Raw genomic sequence first — 20,564 nt, 5'->3', positions numbered from 1 at the left:
TGGTGGAAACGAGGAGTTGTTTGTCAAAGAGCATAAACTTCCACTTAGAACATAAATAACTCTGGGGTATAACGTGCAGCATAGTGACTACAGTTAACAATAATGCATTACGTACTTAAAAACTGCCAAATGTTTTCACTACAACAAGAAAAAGCAAAAAAAAAAAAAAAAAAGAAAGGAAAATAAAAGGTAACTAAGTGAGGTGATAACTAATTTTACTGTTGTAATCATTTCACAATGCACGTGTATACTAAATCTTCACATCAGTTCAGTTCAGTCCCTGTCCTGTCCAACTCTTTGCAACCCCATGAACGGCAGCACGCCAGGCCTCCCTGTCCATCATCAACTCCCAGAGTTTACCCAAACTCAAGTCCATTGAGTCAGTGATGCCATCCAACCATCTCATCCTCTCTTGTCCCCTTCTCCTCCTGCCCTCAATCCCTCCCAGCATCAAGGTCTTTTCAAATGAGTCAGCTCTTCTCATCAGGTGGCCAAAGGATTGGAGTTTCAGCTTCAACATCAGTCCTTCCAATAAACACCCAGGACTGATCTCCTTTAGGATGGACTGGTTGGATCTCCTTGCAGTCCAACGGACTCTCAAGAGTCTTCTCCAATATCACAGTTCAAAAGCATCAGTTCTTCGGCACTCAGCTTTCTTTATAGTCCAACTCTCACATCCATACATGACTACTGGAAAAACCATAGCCTTGACTAGATGGACCTTTGTTGGCAAAGTAATGTCTTTGCTTTTTAATATGCTGTCTAGGTTGGTCATAGCTTTTCTTCTAAGGAGCAAGTGTCTTTTAATTTAATGGCTGCAATCACCATCTGCAGTGATTTTGAAGTCCCCTAAAAATAAAGTCTGCCACTGTTTCCATTGTTTCCCCATCTATTTGCCATGAAGTGATGGGACCAGATGCCATGATCTTAGTTTTCTGAATGCTGAGCTTTAAGCCAACTTTTTCACTCTCCTCTTTCACTTTCAAGAGGCTCTTTAGTTCCTCTTCACTTTCTGCCATAAGAGTGGTGTCATTTGCATATCTGAGGTGATAGATACTTCTCCTGGCAATCTTGATTCCAGCTTGTCCTTCTTCCAGCCCAGTGTTTCTCATGATGTACTCTGCATATAAGTTAAATAAGCAGGATGACAATATACAGCCTTGATGTACCCCTTTCCCGATTTGGAACCAGTCTGTTTTTCCATGTCCAGTTCTAACAGTTGCTTCCTGACTGGCATACAGGTTTCTCAAGAGGCAGGTCAGGTGGTCTGGTGTTCCCATCTCTTTCAGAATTTTCCACAGTTTATTGTGATCCACACAGTCAAAGGCTTTGGCATAGTCAATAAAGCAGAAATAGATGTTTTTCTGGAATTCTCTTACTTTTTCAATGATCCATCAAATGTTGGCAATTTGATCTCTGATTCCTCTGCCTTTTCTAAATCCAGCTTGAACATCTGGAAGTTCATGGTTAATGTATTGGTGAAGCCTGGCTTGGAGAATTTTGAGCATTACTTTACTAGCGTGTGAGATGAGTGCAATTGTGTGGTAGTGTGAACATTATTTGGCATTGCCTTTCTTTGGGATTGTAATGAAACCTGACTTTTTCCACTCTCATGGCCACTGCTGAGTTTTCCAAATTTGCTGACATATTGAGGGCAGCACTTTCACAGCATCATCTTTTAGGATTTAAAACAGCTCAACTAGAATTCCATCACCTCCACTAGCTTTGTTCATAGCAATGCTTCTAATGCCCACTTGCCTTCACATTTCAGGATGTCTGGCTCTAGGTGAGTGATCACACCACCATAATTATCTGGGTTGTGAAGATCTTTTTTGTACAGTTCTTCTGTGTATTCTTGCCAGTTCTTAATATCTTCTGCTTCTGTTAAGTCCATACCATTTCTGTCCTTTATTGAGCCCATCTTTGCATGAAATGTTCCCTTGGTATCTCTAATGGGAGTGCATCTAGTAAGATCTTCACAACCTCCAGACATTCTTTTGATTCACTGTAATGAGTAATTAAAAACTATATAACTGCATTGCTAACACTAGCGAGGTGGCACTCTCCGTCCCCCACCCCCCCTCTGATGTCTGTGTCAGAAGCTTTCTCTCTTTTATACTTTAATAAAACTTTATTACACAAAAGCTCTGAGCAATCAAGCCTCACCTCTGGCCCCTGATTGAATTCTTCTCCTCCAGAGGCCAAGAATCCCAGCGTCTTTTATAGTTCAGCAACAACCTTTCAATATTATAAATTGGAATATCAAAAACGCTTCACTGAGAAGGTGACGTGTATGAAAGGTTTTGATATTATGGGATATCCAGGATATCTTCCTGATATCCAGGAAAACTGTTGGAAGAAGAAGTCTCCAGGGAGAAAGCACAGCAGAGAAAAGATCTTGAGTTATGGAAATCCTTGTCTGTTCCAGAAAGTGCAGAGGACATTGTGACTGGAGGTGGGGAAGTGGGAGAGAGTTAGGATGAGAGATGAGGGAGAAAACACAAACAGGTCTTGGATGTCATCTGGGGCCATTTTGAGAGTGAGTTTTTACTCAAATGAGTTGAGCCTTTGAAGAGTTTGGAGGTTTACACGTGAAAGAATCAAAGAAAGTGGTTTTACTTACATCAAGGTATTATATATTCTTCTGTGTAGGGTCACCAAATTAAATGCTAGGGTTCAAACAATTGTTTTTAATATCAGGCATAAAATTCAAATGTGTTGGATAAAACTATTTATATTAAAAATATGGCTATGATTTTGTTGCTGTGAAATTACCTTTAGACACTATATAAAGTTTTATTTAAACATTTGCTATGTAAAAATAAAAGCTTTGTTGTAAAAGACTCTATCCTTACCAAGTACTAAACAAAAGGGGGCTATTATTATTGCTTTCTCTCTCTTCTTGTGAGAACAATCCTGTGGGACTAACACATCAATTACATAAAAATAGGCTAAATAATGCTTTATGTGAGAAAAATATTCTTTATAAAACATTTTTTTCTTGGCTAGTTTTAAGGGAGGTATTTGTATTGTCATAATATTTCGCCTTCAACACAAATTGTTCTCCAGTTGACATGTTATGTAAGAGGAAAAAAGCAAGAATTAAATGATAACTATTAAAAGTGATGTCTGAGGCAAACTGAAATTGATTTTATATTCCATTAAGCAGGGCTTGTGATGAGCGGTTAAAAGACTATACTCTGAATTTAATGTTAATTGTGTATAGAGAAAACAAAAGTCATACTCCAAAAAGCAAGGATACGGAAAGTTCTAACTTTTAACAATTTAATAGGGCTATAGATGCAATTCACAAGTTGTTGACTTCTTTTTCTTTTGTTTTTTGGCTTCAAACTTTGATTCAGACCTGTCCTCTCCCAGTGTCCACTACATGAAGTAACAGACAGAAACTCTGCCCTGGGAAAACTAAGCCAGAATGGAAGTGTGTCAAAATAGTTACAGATAATGGAAATTAAATGAAGAGGCTACTGAACAATGTTCTCTGGAGGCAAATAGGTCTAGTCAACATAAAGCACCAGGATACTGGGCAGAAGGCTATTTACAGTCTCTGTGGACTTCTAGGGAAGATTCTCCAAATATATTATAGTACCAAATCTCTGCTTAGTCGGTATTTCAAGGCCAAAGGAAGGTTGTATCTATCATATCCAAATACTCTCCAATTCTTCCGGAAACCTAGGCCAAGTTTGGGGGAAAGTTGTTGTAAAGCAGGAGACTTCCCACAACACAGATGGGCATTACTGGCTCCAGTGACATGTAAGTAGTAGAAAGATATTGAATTCAGGGTCTCAGATTTGAATTCCAGGGCAGTCACTTATAAGAAGTCTGGTCTTGAACCATCTTTTTACCTGCTCTACTTCATCACTGAAACGATATAATACTAACATTTTATGGTTAAATAAAACAACGTGCAGTGCATGATACATAGCAGGTATGTAATGTAGCATAAACAATGCTATACTTAGAAGAATATTAATATTATTGATTTTAGTATTATGCCTTAGGATTGACCACAGTCAATCCTAAAGGAAAATCAGTCCTGAATATTCACTGGAAGGACTGATGCTGAAGCTCAAGTTCCAATACTTTGGCCACCTGATGCAAAGACCTAACTCATTAGAAAAGACCCTGTTGCTGGGAAAGATTGAAGGGAGGAGAAGGGGACAGAGGATGAGGTGGTTGTATGGCATCACTGACTCGATGGACATGAGTTTGAGAAGGCTCCTGGAGTTGGTGATGGACAGGGAGGCCTGGCATGCTGCAGTCCATGGGGGTCTCAAAGAGTCAGACACAACTGAGCAACTGAACTGAACTGAGCTGATAAATAATATTAGCTAGCTTCAGTGAGTTGGTATCGATGTATAATGGATATTTGGGACACCTTAATGTTTACAATTATTATCCTTTTATATTCAAATAATTGAAATATTGTGTAATAGTCAACAATAAATAAATCTATCAGTCTTACTTTCCTCACCCCACTAAATCAACAAAATCAAATCATCCTTTAAGTAACAATCCACTTTGGTGACAACCTTTATTTTCAATAATTCTCTACCTTTGGGGAAAAGTAAAAAAAAAGAAGAAAATATAAAGAGCACTTACAAACATTATTATATCCCCTACTCTTTTACTTTCCTCCTTAAAAATTATCATTTCTATACTTATATTATGCATCAAAAAAGAGAGCCAATTTAACTCTCTTTTTCTCTCTGTCTCTCTCTCTCTTTTTCTCTCAGCATACAAGGTCATTAATTGCTATTGGGACCTTCATAAACCCTAGTCTGCCGATGGGGTGAGAACTCTATTGTTAAATGTATTATGGCAAGACTGTCTTTGGAGATTGCCTGCTTGATTGCTTTGTAAAGGCCCAATGGCACACAGCAATTAAAATCCATAGACCTCTATAACCCTTCTGATGTTTTATGGGCCTTTTTGTGTCCTTCGGTAGAGTTTACCATTTGTGTATTTCCCACTGGGTCTCTCTTTCAAAACTCTAAGTGGGATTTTTTTTTTTTTTATCCACTGTGATAAAGCTAGTTATACATCATGTGAAAGGTTAATGAATATTTTCAACAGGAGCATATGTTTTAAGTCAGAGTGTGAAAGTTGTAGTAAAGAATGGTTATATAAAAACTAATAGTATTTTCCCAATCTCATCAGAGTTAATTTCTATAAGCCTCATCAATACCTGTGATTTCTAAAGGAAAGCATAGCTTGTAAGACTGAAATGACCCCAAAATTTAAGGAAGTGGCTTGAGTGTACCTGAAAAGCCACTTTTGAGCTACTGCACAAAACTGCCCTATTCATTTATCAGATTTATACCATATGCAGAATAGATATATCTATTTATTTTCTGTTTCACTGGAATTAGATGTTTCACCTGCAGAGCAGGCTTTGCAAAGATTCCTAGCTTGTGTTCAGATGTGAGAAATTTGATATTGTAATAACTGGGAAGAAGCCTGAGAAAGACCCCCAGAGCAGTGCTAAGGAAAGCAGAACAGCTAAGTATAAGCTAGTATACTCTAAGTATAAGCTAGTATAAGTATAAGCTCTGAGAAGTCTCAGTACCTGGTATCTTTCTACTTTCAGCACCACTATCAAACCTCTCCTAGCTCCTCAGATGAAGTCATTAGGCAGTTCATCATGTTTTCAGTCATTTGAAACTGTAATAGCTTTCTTTCTCTTCCTTCTTACCACCCCCTCCCCACCCCCACCCCCACCCCCCCCCCCATATTTTCACTCTTTTTTACTTCTCTGTGCTCCCACTCTCATATGCTCAAAGGGCATTTAGAAATATTCACTGGGAAAGTGATTTGTACACTCTGAAAGCAAATTGTTCAGAGCCTGGAGCTCTTTGAAGGAAAAGCATTCTTGGACTTCAAAAAGTGAATACCAAGCCTCAGACTGTATTTTGCGCGAATCTCACATATTCTACTGCTTCACAAACTGTTATCTTAGATGTAAATGGTAGATGTGAGAAAAGGACACCTCCCTACTTATGGACTTTCTAAACCATGTTCTGAGAAGCATTTTGTGTACTGTAGCTAGGAGAAAAATGATTACCAAATCACATGTAGGTGGTGTGGAAGGAAAGGAGGATGAATGTAATGATAATGCATTATTATTTAATGGAGACAGGCCTAGTTCTTAATCCCCATTACCAGATGGTCACAGATCAACAGGAATAATTCAGTAACTCTTCATCTAGATCCATGAAGTTCTTATCTACTTAAAAACACATATTGCAATATGCTTTTTAAATGTTATGTTTTTAAAATTTCTAAATACTATTGCTTTTAAAATTATGTCAAGTGTCAGCTGCTTGAACTGTAAACAATTCACTCTATTAATAACATTTTCTAGGGCTGTGTTTTCTAAAGTATAGTCCATGCTTTTTATGCATCTGGATGTCCTATTTTACTTGTTTAAGAGATAGATTTCTGGGCTACTCACTTGAATTAGTTTATCTAGGAATATTCATTGAAGGTACTTTTCTCACATGGCTCTTAAGCACACGAAACTGTGAAAAAACTTGTTCTAGAGTTTAAATGTCCAGTATCTTTTATGCAACAAGGAGTTGGTCCTGAAAATAAATGCACATTCCAGACACTATGTAGATGCTTTGCACATAATCATTCATATAATATACTTAGTATTCTTGCAAAGTAAGTCCCATTACCTCTAATTAGTATATTTCACTTAGTGTTTTTCATTTACTCATTGAAACTATTTTTTGAATACATAATGCCTTCTAGGTATTGGAAAAAATAATGAATTTGACAGTGTCTATTCTAGAGTAGCTTTCAGTTTGTAAGTAATCTGAAGAGGAATAGGAGGAATTAGATCTTCTCTTAATCTCTCGGTTTGCCATTTTAAATGACTCCAAATTTCCAAATGAATATAATGTTAAGTGAATTAACATTATATATGCACACAAATGTGAATATATATATGTTTTCTTCTAGAAAATTTCATGCTAAGAGAATGGTCTTTTTAGTTGTAACAATCATCTCTAAGTATATCATCTGTATAATAAATATATAAATAAAATCTTTAACATATCTTTGAGTATTAGAATGTTAATTAAAAAAAGGGGGGGACTTTCTCTCTAAAACACTATGGGAAGAGTTACATTATACTAGAATGACAATAGGTTATTTGAGTGGATTCAAATTATAACTGTGAAATCTAATATTTTTGTGACTTACAGTTCAGTTCAGTCGCTCAGTCGTGTCCAACTCTTTGCAACCCCATGAATCGCAGCACGCCAGGCCTCCCTGTCTGTCACCAACTCCCGGAGTTTACTTAAACTCATGTCCATCGAGTCAGTGATGCCATCCAGCCATCTCATCCTCTGTCGTCCCCTTCTCCTCCTGCCCCCAATCCCTCCCAGCATCAGGGTCTTTTCCAATGAATCAACTCTTCGCATGAGGTGACTGAAGTATTGGAGTTTCAGCTTCAGCATCAGTCCTTCCAATGAACACCCAGGACTGATCTCCTTTAGGATGGACTGGGTGGATCTCCTTGCAGTCCAAGGGAGTCCAAGAGTCTTCTCCAACACCACAGTTCAAAAGCATCAATTTTTCAGTGCTCAGCTTTCTTCACAGTCCAACTCTCACATCCATATGTGACTACTGGAAAAACCATAGCCTTGACTAGACAGACATTTGTTGGCAATGTAATGTCTCTGCTTTTTAATATGCTATCTAGGTTGGTCGTAACTTTCCTTCCAAGGAGTAAGAGTCTTTTAATTTAATGGCTGCAATCACCATCTGTAGTGATTTTGGAGCCCCCAAAAATTAAGTCTGACATTGTTTCCACTGTTTCCCCATCTATTTCCCATGAAATGATGGGACCAGATGCCATGATCTTAGTTTTCTGAATGTTGAGCTTTAAACTAACTTTTTCACTCTCCTCTTTCACTTTCATCAAGAGGCTTTTTAGTTCCTCTTCACTTTGTGACTTTAGGTAAATATAATTCACCAGGTTGAGTTAAACAATTTACCTATTTTAGACATTTGACAAATTAGTGAATATTTCTGAGCCTCAGTTTCCTTGTATGTAAAGTGGATATAACAGTATTATTTTTGAAGAGTAATCTTAAAAAGTAAAAATTAAATATGTAAAAATATGTGGCTCCAAGTAGAAAGCTAAGGTAGTTTAGATAATTAGACTATTTAAGTTAGTCCTTGTAGCAGTAGCACTAATCACTAGGTCCAAGAGCATTTTTACCAGTTACAGACTGTTAATGCATTTCTGTATTTCCTGCAGTGAAGTCAATCGGTTCCATCTTACTGCAGCATTCTTGCCCATGATGTACGGTACAGATTCACCCTTGTTAGATGGCCCTCAATTAATAGACATCTATAGTATAGTTATTGTAGAAAGACAAGACAAAAATACCTGTTTTAGATTAGGCTGCACTTAAATGTTAAGTGGCTAAAAATGAGTATAATAAGGACAGAAAATATATGATATTTATACCGCCAATCCTTCTTTCTCATCCTAGGGTAACACTGATAATAAATCATTGTATTTACATGATGGGCTTAACTTACCCTCAAAATACTCATCAATACAGGCAGCCTTTATCAGGAAATAATAATTGACAACCGGTGCTCATATGCTCAGTGGCTTCAGTAGTGTCCGACTCTTTGCGACCCCATGGACGGTGCAGCCCACCAGGCTCCTCTCTCCATGGGATTCTCCAGGCAAGAGTACTGGGACGTGTTGCCATTCCTCTTCCAGGGGATCTTCCAGAGGATCTGACCCAGGGGTTGAACATGCATCTCTTTTGTCCCCTAATTGAAATTAAAAGTTTTTTTCAGCTCAATTAGCAATTCAGAGTTGATTTGTGTTAACTATGACTCAAATCCACATCAGGTTTATTTTTTCAAACTGGAACTTTAAGTGTAGATATTTATTATCTTCAATTCTAATGGTGATCCTTCCCAGACTTTATGGTAGTGCTGTTTTTCCCAAGATTACAGAATCCACTTCTCTATGGATTATGTTGTCCACTCTCCACTAGTCTCATTAAAGATAAAATCTTTTGTAAACAGCTCAGATATTTTTTTTCAGATATTGTTTTAAATGAGGTCATCTCACTATACAGATCATATAATCATAGCTTACACAAATTGATAAAACTAGAAAAAGTACTATGCTTGTTTGATGAAGCTAGTATATTATAATGCCAAAATAGGTATGAACAATACAATGAAATAAAAATTATAAACCAATCTCATTACTGTATAAAATGGTTAACATTTAAATGAAATAAAAACAGATCTTCCTCCAGTAGATAAATATAATGCACATATAATCCATGTAAGATGCATTATAATAAATGCAACAAATGCATCAAAATTTTTTTTAAAAAGCTTATCTCAAGAATACAATGTGATTTTAATACAAGTACACTTATTAATATACTTTACTCAAGCAACAAAGTATATGAGAAAAATATAAACTTAGGACAGGTAGAAACAACATACAATTCAACAACTATTTATGATTTTAAACACAACTTAGCAAACCACAGATAGGATAAAACTTCCTTATAGGCAAAAGGTGTGTCTTATGTAAAAAATAAAAATTACTTAGAGGAAATATTAAGTATATAGTTGCTGAAATAGTCCCACTGAAATCACTGAAACACAAAACTTTCTGCTATTACTTAACTACTGGAAGTCCTTGCCAATTCAGTGATGTCAAAAAGAAATAAAATACAATGCAGTAATGCAAAGTAAAATAAAATAAAACAAAATAAGGCATAAGATGGAAAAAAGGCATAGAAGTTTGTATGTGTGTTTGTGTGTATGTGTGTAAGAGGACAAGTGTATACACATAAAGAAAATGAAAAGAATTCAGCAAGATGGCTGGATACAAACATGCACATACACAACCTATATCTGCCTATATGTCTATTTCTATGTCTATATCTGCATATATAAAGTAAAATATTATTCAAAATAGAAAGAATATGTATAGGTTATGTCAGATTAAATTTACAAAAGTAGCACAAGAAATTTAATAGACAAAAATACAAAACCTTTTGAAGGGCATAAAAAAATGCAAGAATAGATGCATTTTGTTTATAAATAAAAATGACAGTATTATATAGTATTATTCAACTATTAGTTTTTCTCCAATCTATACATTCATTTCAATTTCAATGAACATCCCAAAGTACTTTTCATGGATCTTTACAAAATTTCTCTATGATATAACTCCTCTTAGTAGGAAAAAATATAAGCAGAGAATATATATATGTGTATATATACATACACATAAATGTGTATGTATATATAGGTAAAAAAGAAAGCCAAGAAGTTTTCAAAGATCAAGGTGAAGGAATTTTTATAAAGAGTTAAATAAACTTTTTTCTATATCAGGTTGTAGAAATACATATGAATACTAGGTAGACTAAATTGTGGATGTGACTGGCAAAATTTTAAAGCATATAGAAGAAAAAATTGTTAAATATAGAAATATCTTAATGGGTAATTTCAAAACAAATGTTGAGTGAAACAAGAAGTCACAGAATTGTAAACAAGTATCACATAATTTATATAAAACATATAAAGCATAGAAAACAGTACTACATATTGAATATCAATATACATATATAATTTCAAAAATGAACTATGTTAATAGGTTTCAATACTGGATATGGAGACAAAGAAGTTAAAGGGACCAGAAGGTTCAAAAGACTTCAGTTATATCTGCAGCGTTTTATTTTAAAAAAATAATACTTGAAGCAAATGTAACCATTTGTTAATTCTTGGTAGTAGATGTATGGAAGATGTTATATATTTTCCATGTGTTTCTGTATGTTTGATGGTCAAGTTGCTGGTTAGTGAACCACACATTGAGTATCAAGGATCTTGATAATTTTCTGTTTTAAGCAAATGATAATTCTATTTATTTGTAACAAATCCTGCTAATCTCTTTACTGGGAAAATTAGTAGAGTAAAAGGCTAGTAATTTATCCTGGCTGCCCATTATATGGTATTTGGTAATTTAATAAATTTTAATGAAAACAAAAAACAAGATACTTAGCTTTGCTAAATGCATGGGTGAAGGTTATTTGATAAAAGAGCACATTAATGAGGAAGGACATACATAACTCTACCAGCCAATAAATTCATAGTTATATCAATTTATCACCTATGTATCTATCTGGCATCACTTGAATTACTTCCTCTTATTTTACTCTAAATTTATATATTGTCATTTGAAATACAAACTCAACCAGCCAATAAATTCATATCTATACCGATTTATCACCTATGTACCTATCTGGCATCACCTGAATCTCTAAGTTTATATATTATCATTTGTCAAGAATCCATTGTGATCTAGATGTATTGATACAAGGAACAAAAGTTGATAAAACAGGATTTGGTTAAAAGAAAAAAAGAGCTACTGAATTTAAACTAAGACAAATTTAGTTTTACTGGCTTTTGGTCATCCAACTTCTTGTTTTTAGGAAAACAGTTTAAAATTATTTTAAGTGGATTAAATTAATGTTTAGACATCAAATGACTCTTACAAAACAACAATTAATGATTCAAGTCTCAGTGGTTACAAATATGTGGAATAAATACCAAAAAGTAAAATAAAACCAATGAAATTGAAACAGAGAACAAAACATGTTTTAAATTGTACTATTCTTTAAAAAATAAAATCAAATTTTACACCAAGCTATAGAATAAGTGAACAGAATAAAGTATAATACTAAAAAACAAGTAACTTTTTATTATAGACAAAATTAATTCAATGACCACACATGACTCAGAAAACATAGAACAATAAAAACAAAACAAAAATGTCTCCTTGAACAAAGTAAAGCTCATGCATGAATCAGATGGGGGTATTTATACTTCGTTCTAAAAAGAAAAGGTCCTTTGGACAGTGATATCTGACAGTTCTTCAAGCAGGGTGAACAGAGGCCTGGTTCACAAAGGGCTAGAAATGTGCCATGATTTCAGACAGAAATGAATAAGAAGGAAGTGATAAATGGAATAGTCAGGTAAGTAAATACTAGAAGAAAAAAGGATGAAAATTTTAGTCTTGATATCATTGACAAACAACTCTATGAACTTCTTTAAAACATGTCTCTGGGCCTCAGTTTACTCAAGTCTAAGGAAGGAGTGGTAACCACCAATTTCTCATTCTAAATATTATTATTCTTTGACTGTGAGATTATGGAATTCATTGCTACCATGTGATAATAGTATAAGCAAAATAACATTGTATAGATTTAGGCTTACTTTTAGTTCTGCTTGATAATTTCTGACACACATTCTCTCAATGTTATACTAAAGAAAAATGAACAGGAAATGTACCAAAATAAGGAGAAAGAAAATAATTTAATTTACTATTGGAAATTTTGACCACAAGACAGCCAACTTATTGCACAAAACCTGGAAGGCATTGCCACTCTGACTTCTGTGTACTTAAAACATAATCCAGCACAAAGAATAAACATTAAGGAATAAAGATATTTAAAAGACAATAGAACAGAAATTATGAATATCTGAAAGAAAAATTTCATATAGCCAAGAATTTTAAAATTAAAAGATCACAATTCATGTGGAAAAGGAATTCATGAGTATTCTGAAGTTTAAAAAGAAATCAGAAAACCTATCATCTATGTATTTTCTTAGAAAATACAGAAAAGCGTTATTTAATAACATTTTTTTGGCCAACCAAAACATATGCTGAAATTAATAAATTTTGTGTAGCAAATATTTAAAAATGTCTGGCAGGAAGGACTAAACTTCTTAAATAAAGTTCAAGTAAGAAAGTTAAGTTTATGTAGGGGCTGACTGTAAATGTTCCAGAGACCCGAGTAGCCAGCAGACACCACCTCTGCCTTCTCATTCCCTTCTCCAAATCACCACTGTCTCCCTGGAAGGGGTTTGTATGCAGGTGTGGTGCCCCAGCTTTTGTGACTACTACCCAAAGGGCAGGTTGCTGGATCACCTTGCTTGATAGCCAGTGGGTCTTGCTTGTATGAGTCCCATGGGATTGTAGCAAACACAGAAGCAGTTTTTAGAGGAGCAAAATCACACACCCCTACTCTTTGACCCTTGGTTATACACTTGGGATTCGCATAGAGGGAGCAGGCAAAAATCTTATTTCCCAGTTTATCTCTGGAAAGGGAAACTACATACATTTTTAGCTGCTGTCTGATGACCTGGCTTCCAATCAACCTGCTTCTAGGTGCTCACTGTGATTTCTCCTCTTTGGGACCTTGGCAAATCTTAGCAAACTCTTGGGAGTTACTAAGAACAATAAAGGAAGCTTGGACAAACACAGAAATTGGAGAGGAAACCATAAGCTCAGGCTAAGCTTATCAATGTTTCATACTCTACACAAGTCCACTCCACTCAAGACTAGGAGAGATGGTTGTTTTATCCAATGTGCAGAAATCAACACAGAAAGTAAGGAAAAATGAAGATATAGGAATATGTTCCAAATGAAAGGACAATATAAAACCCCAGAAACAGAACTTAATGAAATGGGGATAAGTAATTTCCATGCTAAAAAGTTCAAAATGATAGTTATAAAATTGCTCACAGAGGTCAGAAGGAAAAAAAATGCATAAAAATGAGAATATCAACAGAGGCAGAATATGTAAGGAAGTACCAAACATAAATCACAGAGTTGACAAATATAACAAATGAACTGAAAAATTCAATCGGATTCAACAGTTGACTGGATGAAGTAGAATAAAGCATCTGTGAACTGTAGGACAGGATGAAGGAAATCATCCAATCAGAGGGACAACAAGAAATTTGAATCAATACAGTATAAGGAATTTATGGGACACCATCGAGTGGACCAATATACACTTTCTGTGTGGTGTGGTTTAGTCGCTAAGTCGTGTCCAACTCTTTGTGACCCCATACACTTTCTAGAGGAGCCTAGGAGAGGAGAGAGAAAAGATTAGAAATGTATTCTAAGAAATAATGGCTTAATATGGGGAAAATAACAAACATCCAGATTCAGGAAGCCCAGAGAATTCAAAATAAGATGAACCCAAAGGATCCATACCAAACCACATTATAATTAAAATGTCAAAAGTTAAAGACAAAGACTGTGATAAAAAAGAAGAGATAATAAGTGTTGATGAGAATGCAGAGAAAAGGGAATCTTCATGCACACACTGGTGAGAATGTAAATTGGTATGGCCACTTTGGGAAACAGTATGGAGGTTCTTCGAGAAATTAAAACTAGAACTTTACCACATGATCCAGCCATCCTAATTCTAGCTATATAGCCAAAGAAAATATTTCAGAGAGATATCTGCATTCTATATTCATTACAACATTATTTACAATAACCTAGACATAGAAACAATCTAAATGTTCATTAATAGATGAATAGATAAAGAAGGTTATATATCTATATCTATATCTATCTATCTATCTATCTATCTATCTATCTATCTATATACTTCAGTCATGAGAAAGGAAAATTCTTCAGTCATGAGAAAGAAGGAAGTTCTGCTTGCCACAACATAGATGGATCTTGAGGCAGTATGCTAAGTGAAATAAGGCAAACAGAGAAAATAAATACTGTATGGTATCACTTCTATGTGGAATATGAAAATAAATGTGAAATCCATAGAAACAGAATGTTTAAAAGTGGCTACCAGGAACTGGGGGTTGGGAAAATAGAGAGCAGTTGATAAAAAGGTAGAAACTCTCAGGTACAAGATGAATATATGCCTAGTGTATTAATATGATGACTATAGTTGATTAGTCTATATTATATAATCTAAATTTGCTAAGAAAATAGAATGTAGATGTTTTCACACATACAAAAACAAAGATAAACAGGACCTCCTTAGTCATCCAGTGGTTAAGACTGTGCTTACACTGCAGGGGACATGGGTTTGATCCCTGTAAGGGAACTAAGGTCTGGCATGTTGCAAAGTGAAGCCAAGAAACAAAGAAATAAAAATTTAAAAAATAAAAATGTATGCTAAAAAAACAAGAAAAAGTATGCTTAAAAAAGATAAACATGTCAGGTGATATGTGCTAACTAGATGACATGAATCCTTTAACAATGTATATCAGATCATGAGGTATACTTTATATCTTACAATTTTATATGCCAATTATGCCTCAATAAAGCTAAAAGAAAGAAAATAAGTAAAAATGAAAAAATAATGTAATTATAATCATTAGAGTTATACAAACAGTTATTAGGGAGTAAATATACAGTATGTTTGCTGACAGCAGTTTGTGGTAAATATCACCAACTGGTACTGGTATAGTTTCTGGATTACTCTGATAGGTTTCCTGTTAAAATCCTTCTTAAGACAACACTAAGGAAAGCTGCTACTGTACTATTAGATTTGTCATGTGATACACTGTTATCAAAACAATGATTCATCAAGGGTTTAACTCTGTTTTAGGAGCACAGAATGAGATTATTTTTAGCAAAAGAAGATGGTAATCATATGAGAAAGCCATTTGCCATTTTACAATTTCCACAACTCCAAAAGAGGTCATGGGCCAGATGGCATGGAAGACATTTGAGGGAAAGTAAAAACATTCCAAATACAAGGAGACTTCAAAAGACAGTCCACTACCAAACAGACTGCTCCAAAATGCTCCTGGGTATTAGGTTTTCAAAATGCAGTATTTTAATTCTAAATTTCTATTCAGAATTTTACTAAAGCACTGTGTCTACTGATCACCTAACTCTTCATCCAGGATGAAAGATGGCTATTTCAAAACTGGAATAGAATTCAAATGCAATGATTCTTTTTGGTGTGTGATACCCTGCTCCCATACTTGCCCCTCAACTAGAAGTACATAATCAGGACTCACTGATTAGGAAGGGGAAAGATCCTAAAAGCCCAAAACATGACTTAGTAGCATTGTCATTTAGTCTTTTTTTTTTTTTCAATTAATTAATTAATTTTGAATGGTGGATAATTACTTTACAATATTGTGGTGGTTTTTGCCATATATCAACATGAATTGGTCACAAATATAGATGTGTTCCCCTCATCATGAAACCCCCTCCCAACTCCATCCCCACCTCATCCTTCTATGTTGTCCCAGAACACCAGCTTTGGGGGCCCGGCTTCATGCATCAAACTTGCACTGGTCATCTATTTTACATAAGGTAATGTACATGTTTCAAAGCTACTCTCTCAAATCATCCCACCCTCACCTTCTCCCACTGAGTCCAAAAGTCTGGCATTCAGTCTTTAATGTTTTGTGTTTTAGGATTTCCTGGTGGCTCAGTGGTAAAGCATCTGCCTGCAATGTAGGAGACACTGGTTTGATCCCTGGGTCAGGAAGATCCTCTGGAGGAGGGCATGGCAACCCATTCCAATATTCTTGCCTGGAGAATCCCATGGACAGAGGAGCCTGGAGGGCTACAGTCCATAAGGTCACAAAGAGTTGAACAAGACTAAAGTGACTGAGTACACATGCAGGCACTTATTTTGGATCAAAACGTATGTGAATTTATAAAAAGAAATTAAGAAAAAATAAACACTTGGCTCAGTGCCTCAAAGTAGAGGAAAAATTAATGATAATTCATTTGCTTTTATCATGCTTTAAAACTGATTAAAGATGTTACTTAATTCCTCATTGAAATATCAAAAAAGTAGGTTAGAAAAATAAGTGGTCATTTACATTTATGATTCTGTCTTATTTGTTAAATATAATATCATATTAATGTTCTGTTTTATTATATTAGTTAATATTACCAATAGGAAAAGTTATTTTTAAATAGTTTTAAACAGAAAAAAATAAAAATCTGTACTCTAAAATTAACCCACATTTCCCACATTATTATTTTTGAATATGTAACTTAAGCCAACAAAATAGTATAAAAAGCATAATCATTAATAAATATAGGCATTTGAATTTGGATGAACTATTAACGTTAAGAATTGAAAGTGTCAGTCGCTCAGTCATGTCTGACTCTCTGCCACCCCATGGACTGCAGCCCACCAGGCCCCTCTGTCCATGGGATTCTCCAGGCAAGAATACTGGAGTGGGTAGCCATTCCCTTCTCCATGGGATCTTCCTGACTCAGGGATCAAACCTGGGTCCCCAGCACTGTGGGCAGATTCTTTACAGTCTGAGTCACCAGGAAATGTTTCTAATAAATATAGTATAAAATATGTGTGATTTTTTATTTACACAGAAGCTTCCTGTTTTAATATTTTCCACTTAATTATATCAAACTTACAAAAAGTATAATCTTTTGAGAGTTGAAAGAAAATGATTTTAATGCATGTATTAATTTAAAACTTGGCATATTTATATATTGCATTTCAAGTGACATTCTCCAAGTATAATATAAAATTGGATAGAGATAGGTCAGTGTCAATTTCTTCTTTGATGATAAGCCCAACTGATCTTTCAGATGACCTATTCATTTTGACCATAGTCCCGTAGAAGGCAGTCAACAGTGCAAATATCGATGACTACTGGTTTTGTTTTGTTTTTCCAAGTTTTCAGAGCCTTCTAATACTTTGACCATATCCATCCCCTTTGTCTGCTTTCTGTTGTTGTTTGGTCTGTAGCTACTTGTTTCAGGGAAAATTTCATTGATATATGACCATTGTGTATAGTATCTGTGGTTGCATTCATACTGCAGACATGGAATGGTATCGCTGCAGCGGAGACTGCACGGTGGGTGAAGACTACAACTTTCACTATCTGGCCCTTGGATGGAAACATATCGCCAATTTCTGTTACGGACAATTTCCTAGGTTTGAATACCACACTACCACTTGTTAACTATTTGCATATTGAACAAATTATATGACTACCCGGGCCTCAGTTTTCTTATACATAAAAGAGGTCTGTTGTGAGGATTAAAAAATACAATGTATAAATAAGACATACAGTCCTATGTATATACTTAGAACAATTCTGGGAACATATAAAACACTTATTACTTGTTTACTCTTTTCAAATAGCAATTTAAACAAGCTTTTACTGAATCTTCCTTGTCTAGAATTATCTGAGGAATTACCAGGAATCCACTACAGCAATAACCCCTCTCTCCCTTTAGTCAGTAATAAAACATTATACCCTGCTTTTATAAAATGTGGTGATGTAACTCAAAACCCATTTCAAGATTTCAGATATTCTGAGTATCATAAATGCGAGACAGTGTCTCAGACTTGGATCTACCATTGTTCCTGTCCAATAGAACCATTAGCAATGAAGACCTAACTGCTGATTGCATATCTTCTATTAGAAAAATCTTTGTAGAGACACCACTTCATAGAGAAGCTTGACAATTACTTGAACTGGTATGAGATTCAGAAGAAATAAGTGATTCAAAGGAATATAATGCTGAGTGCGTCCTGTGGTCAGGCAGTAAAGATAAAAGGATCTCTTTTGACCCTATGACAATAGTTATTGATTATCTTGTGATGAAAATGAACAACTATAACTCCTAGATGCTTTAAATACGTATTTCCATGTCACTTTTGGCTTTCACAGGTGTCTGCATATGTACTTGTCCATTTTTAATAATTCCAATAGAACCATAGACATTAATATCTTCTGATCTTTCTCATGTTTTATTGTGACTTGATAATGAATAAGCTTATTAAACATTAGCAAACCGTGCTTTATTTTAGTGTCCTAGAAACATCTTTATTACAGTCAGGTTACAGACAGGCCTCACAGCACACACTGCAGAATGGGTATCACTCCATTCACTAAAAGAAAATGAAAGTGAAGTCGTTCAGTCGTGTCCGACTCTGCGATCCCGTGGACTGTAGCCTACCACGCTCCTCGTTCCATGGGATTTTCCAGGCAAGAGTACTGGAGTGGGTTGCCATTTCCTTCTCCAGAGGATCTTCCCAACCCAGAGATAGAACCTGGGTCTCCCGCATTGTAGGCAGACGCTTTACCCATCTGAGTCACCAGGGAAGTTAAAAAGAACAGTGTGCTAAATGCAGCTTACAAGGAGTGTGTAAAGCAACAGTATTTTTATAATTGGCTGATCTTTCCCTTAGGTTATATTCAATACATTCAACATATTTCAATATATTCAATATCTATAAATTAGTTTCTAAAAAGACTGTTCTTTGGCTGTATTATAATTTAATCAAGTAAACCAACAATGAGTCTCTCTATGCTCCTTTGTGCCTGTAGGATTATGTGATAATGTCTGACAGCTCTAATAGATTACATATCATTCTGTATGTACAACTGACCCACAAATCTTCTAGTTTTAAGACCCCTTTACCTTGGTTTAATAGGAGGATCTTGATGTTGGAACAGAGTGAATATACATCTGAGAAAAGTCCCTGTTTTGATGTTGTGGTTTCAAACTGTATGACAGGGCAGATGATACATCAAGGAACTTCGATGAAATATTTCTGGAGATCAATAAATCTTGAATTTCTGAACCTCAGTTTTCTATGTACAAAATATTATCCACAACCAGCAGGATAAAAAAGTGGTAGACTTTCTAAAATTCAGAACAAGAGACATCACCAATATAATCCTGATGCTTATAAACCATGTTCTATTTATATGAGCTGATGATGAGCCTATGTAGATTTTATAAGTGTAGGATTTAATTATGTATGTTACTATGATAATTAAATAGATCAACACAAATGTATTAAGAATCTTACATATGTATATATATACATATGTATGAAAGTAAGTATCTAAATACATAGTTGCATATCCGGGTGCACACACAAACAGGCACACACATCCATTCACAAATACAACCTGACTGCTAAAGTTGTCCTACAGGATCACCAATTACATTGTTTAATACAGAGCTGTATAAAATGGCAGGCCTCTGCCAGATGTTTTATATATTGATAAATCAAAACAGTATGATGTTAATGCTTAATAATCCCTGTTTTAGAGGGATAGGAAAGTTAACAAATAAGGAAATGAACATAAAATGGTTATGTACGATGTACCTTGAAGATGATAATATGAGAAAGAGTGGTCAAGGGAAAGATTTATTAAGGCAGTAAGGCCCGAAATTTGAGAAAGAACCAGTCAAACGAAGAGCCTGGAGACTGAGCATTAAAGGCAGAAGCAAATACATGTGTTCAGAGAACAATGAAGCAGAAAAGAATTTAACAATATTGAAATTATCAAAGACCAGCACTGCTGGAGAAGAGAAAGTGGAAAAAGAAGACCTCAAATTGAGATTGGTGCTATGTGTAATGGCTGGATCATACAGGTCCTTGTAAAGTATATTTAATGGTTTGGATTTTATTCTTAATGCAGTATGGAGCAACTGCCAACCTTTAAGTATAAGAGTGGTAGCTAAAATAGTTGACTAAAATAATTGATATTATTTTGCCAACAAAGGTCCATCTAATCAAAGCTATGGTTTTTCCAGTAGCCATGTATGGATGTGAGAGTTGGACTATAAAGAAAGCTGAGCACTGAAGAATTGATACTTTTGAACTGTGGTGTTAGAGAAAATGCCTGAGAGTCCCTTGGACTGCATGGAGATCCAGCCAGTCCATCCTAAAGGAAATCAGTCCTGAATGTTCATT

The sequence above is a fragment of the Cervus canadensis genome, chromosome 14, assembly GCF_019320065.1.
Source record: "Cervus canadensis isolate Bull #8, Minnesota chromosome 14, ASM1932006v1, whole genome shotgun sequence".
NCBI lineage: Eukaryota > Metazoa > Chordata > Mammalia > Artiodactyla > Cervidae > Cervus > Cervus canadensis.
The sequence above is the reverse complement of the archived record's forward strand: the minus strand, read 5'-3'. Positions refer to the sequence as shown.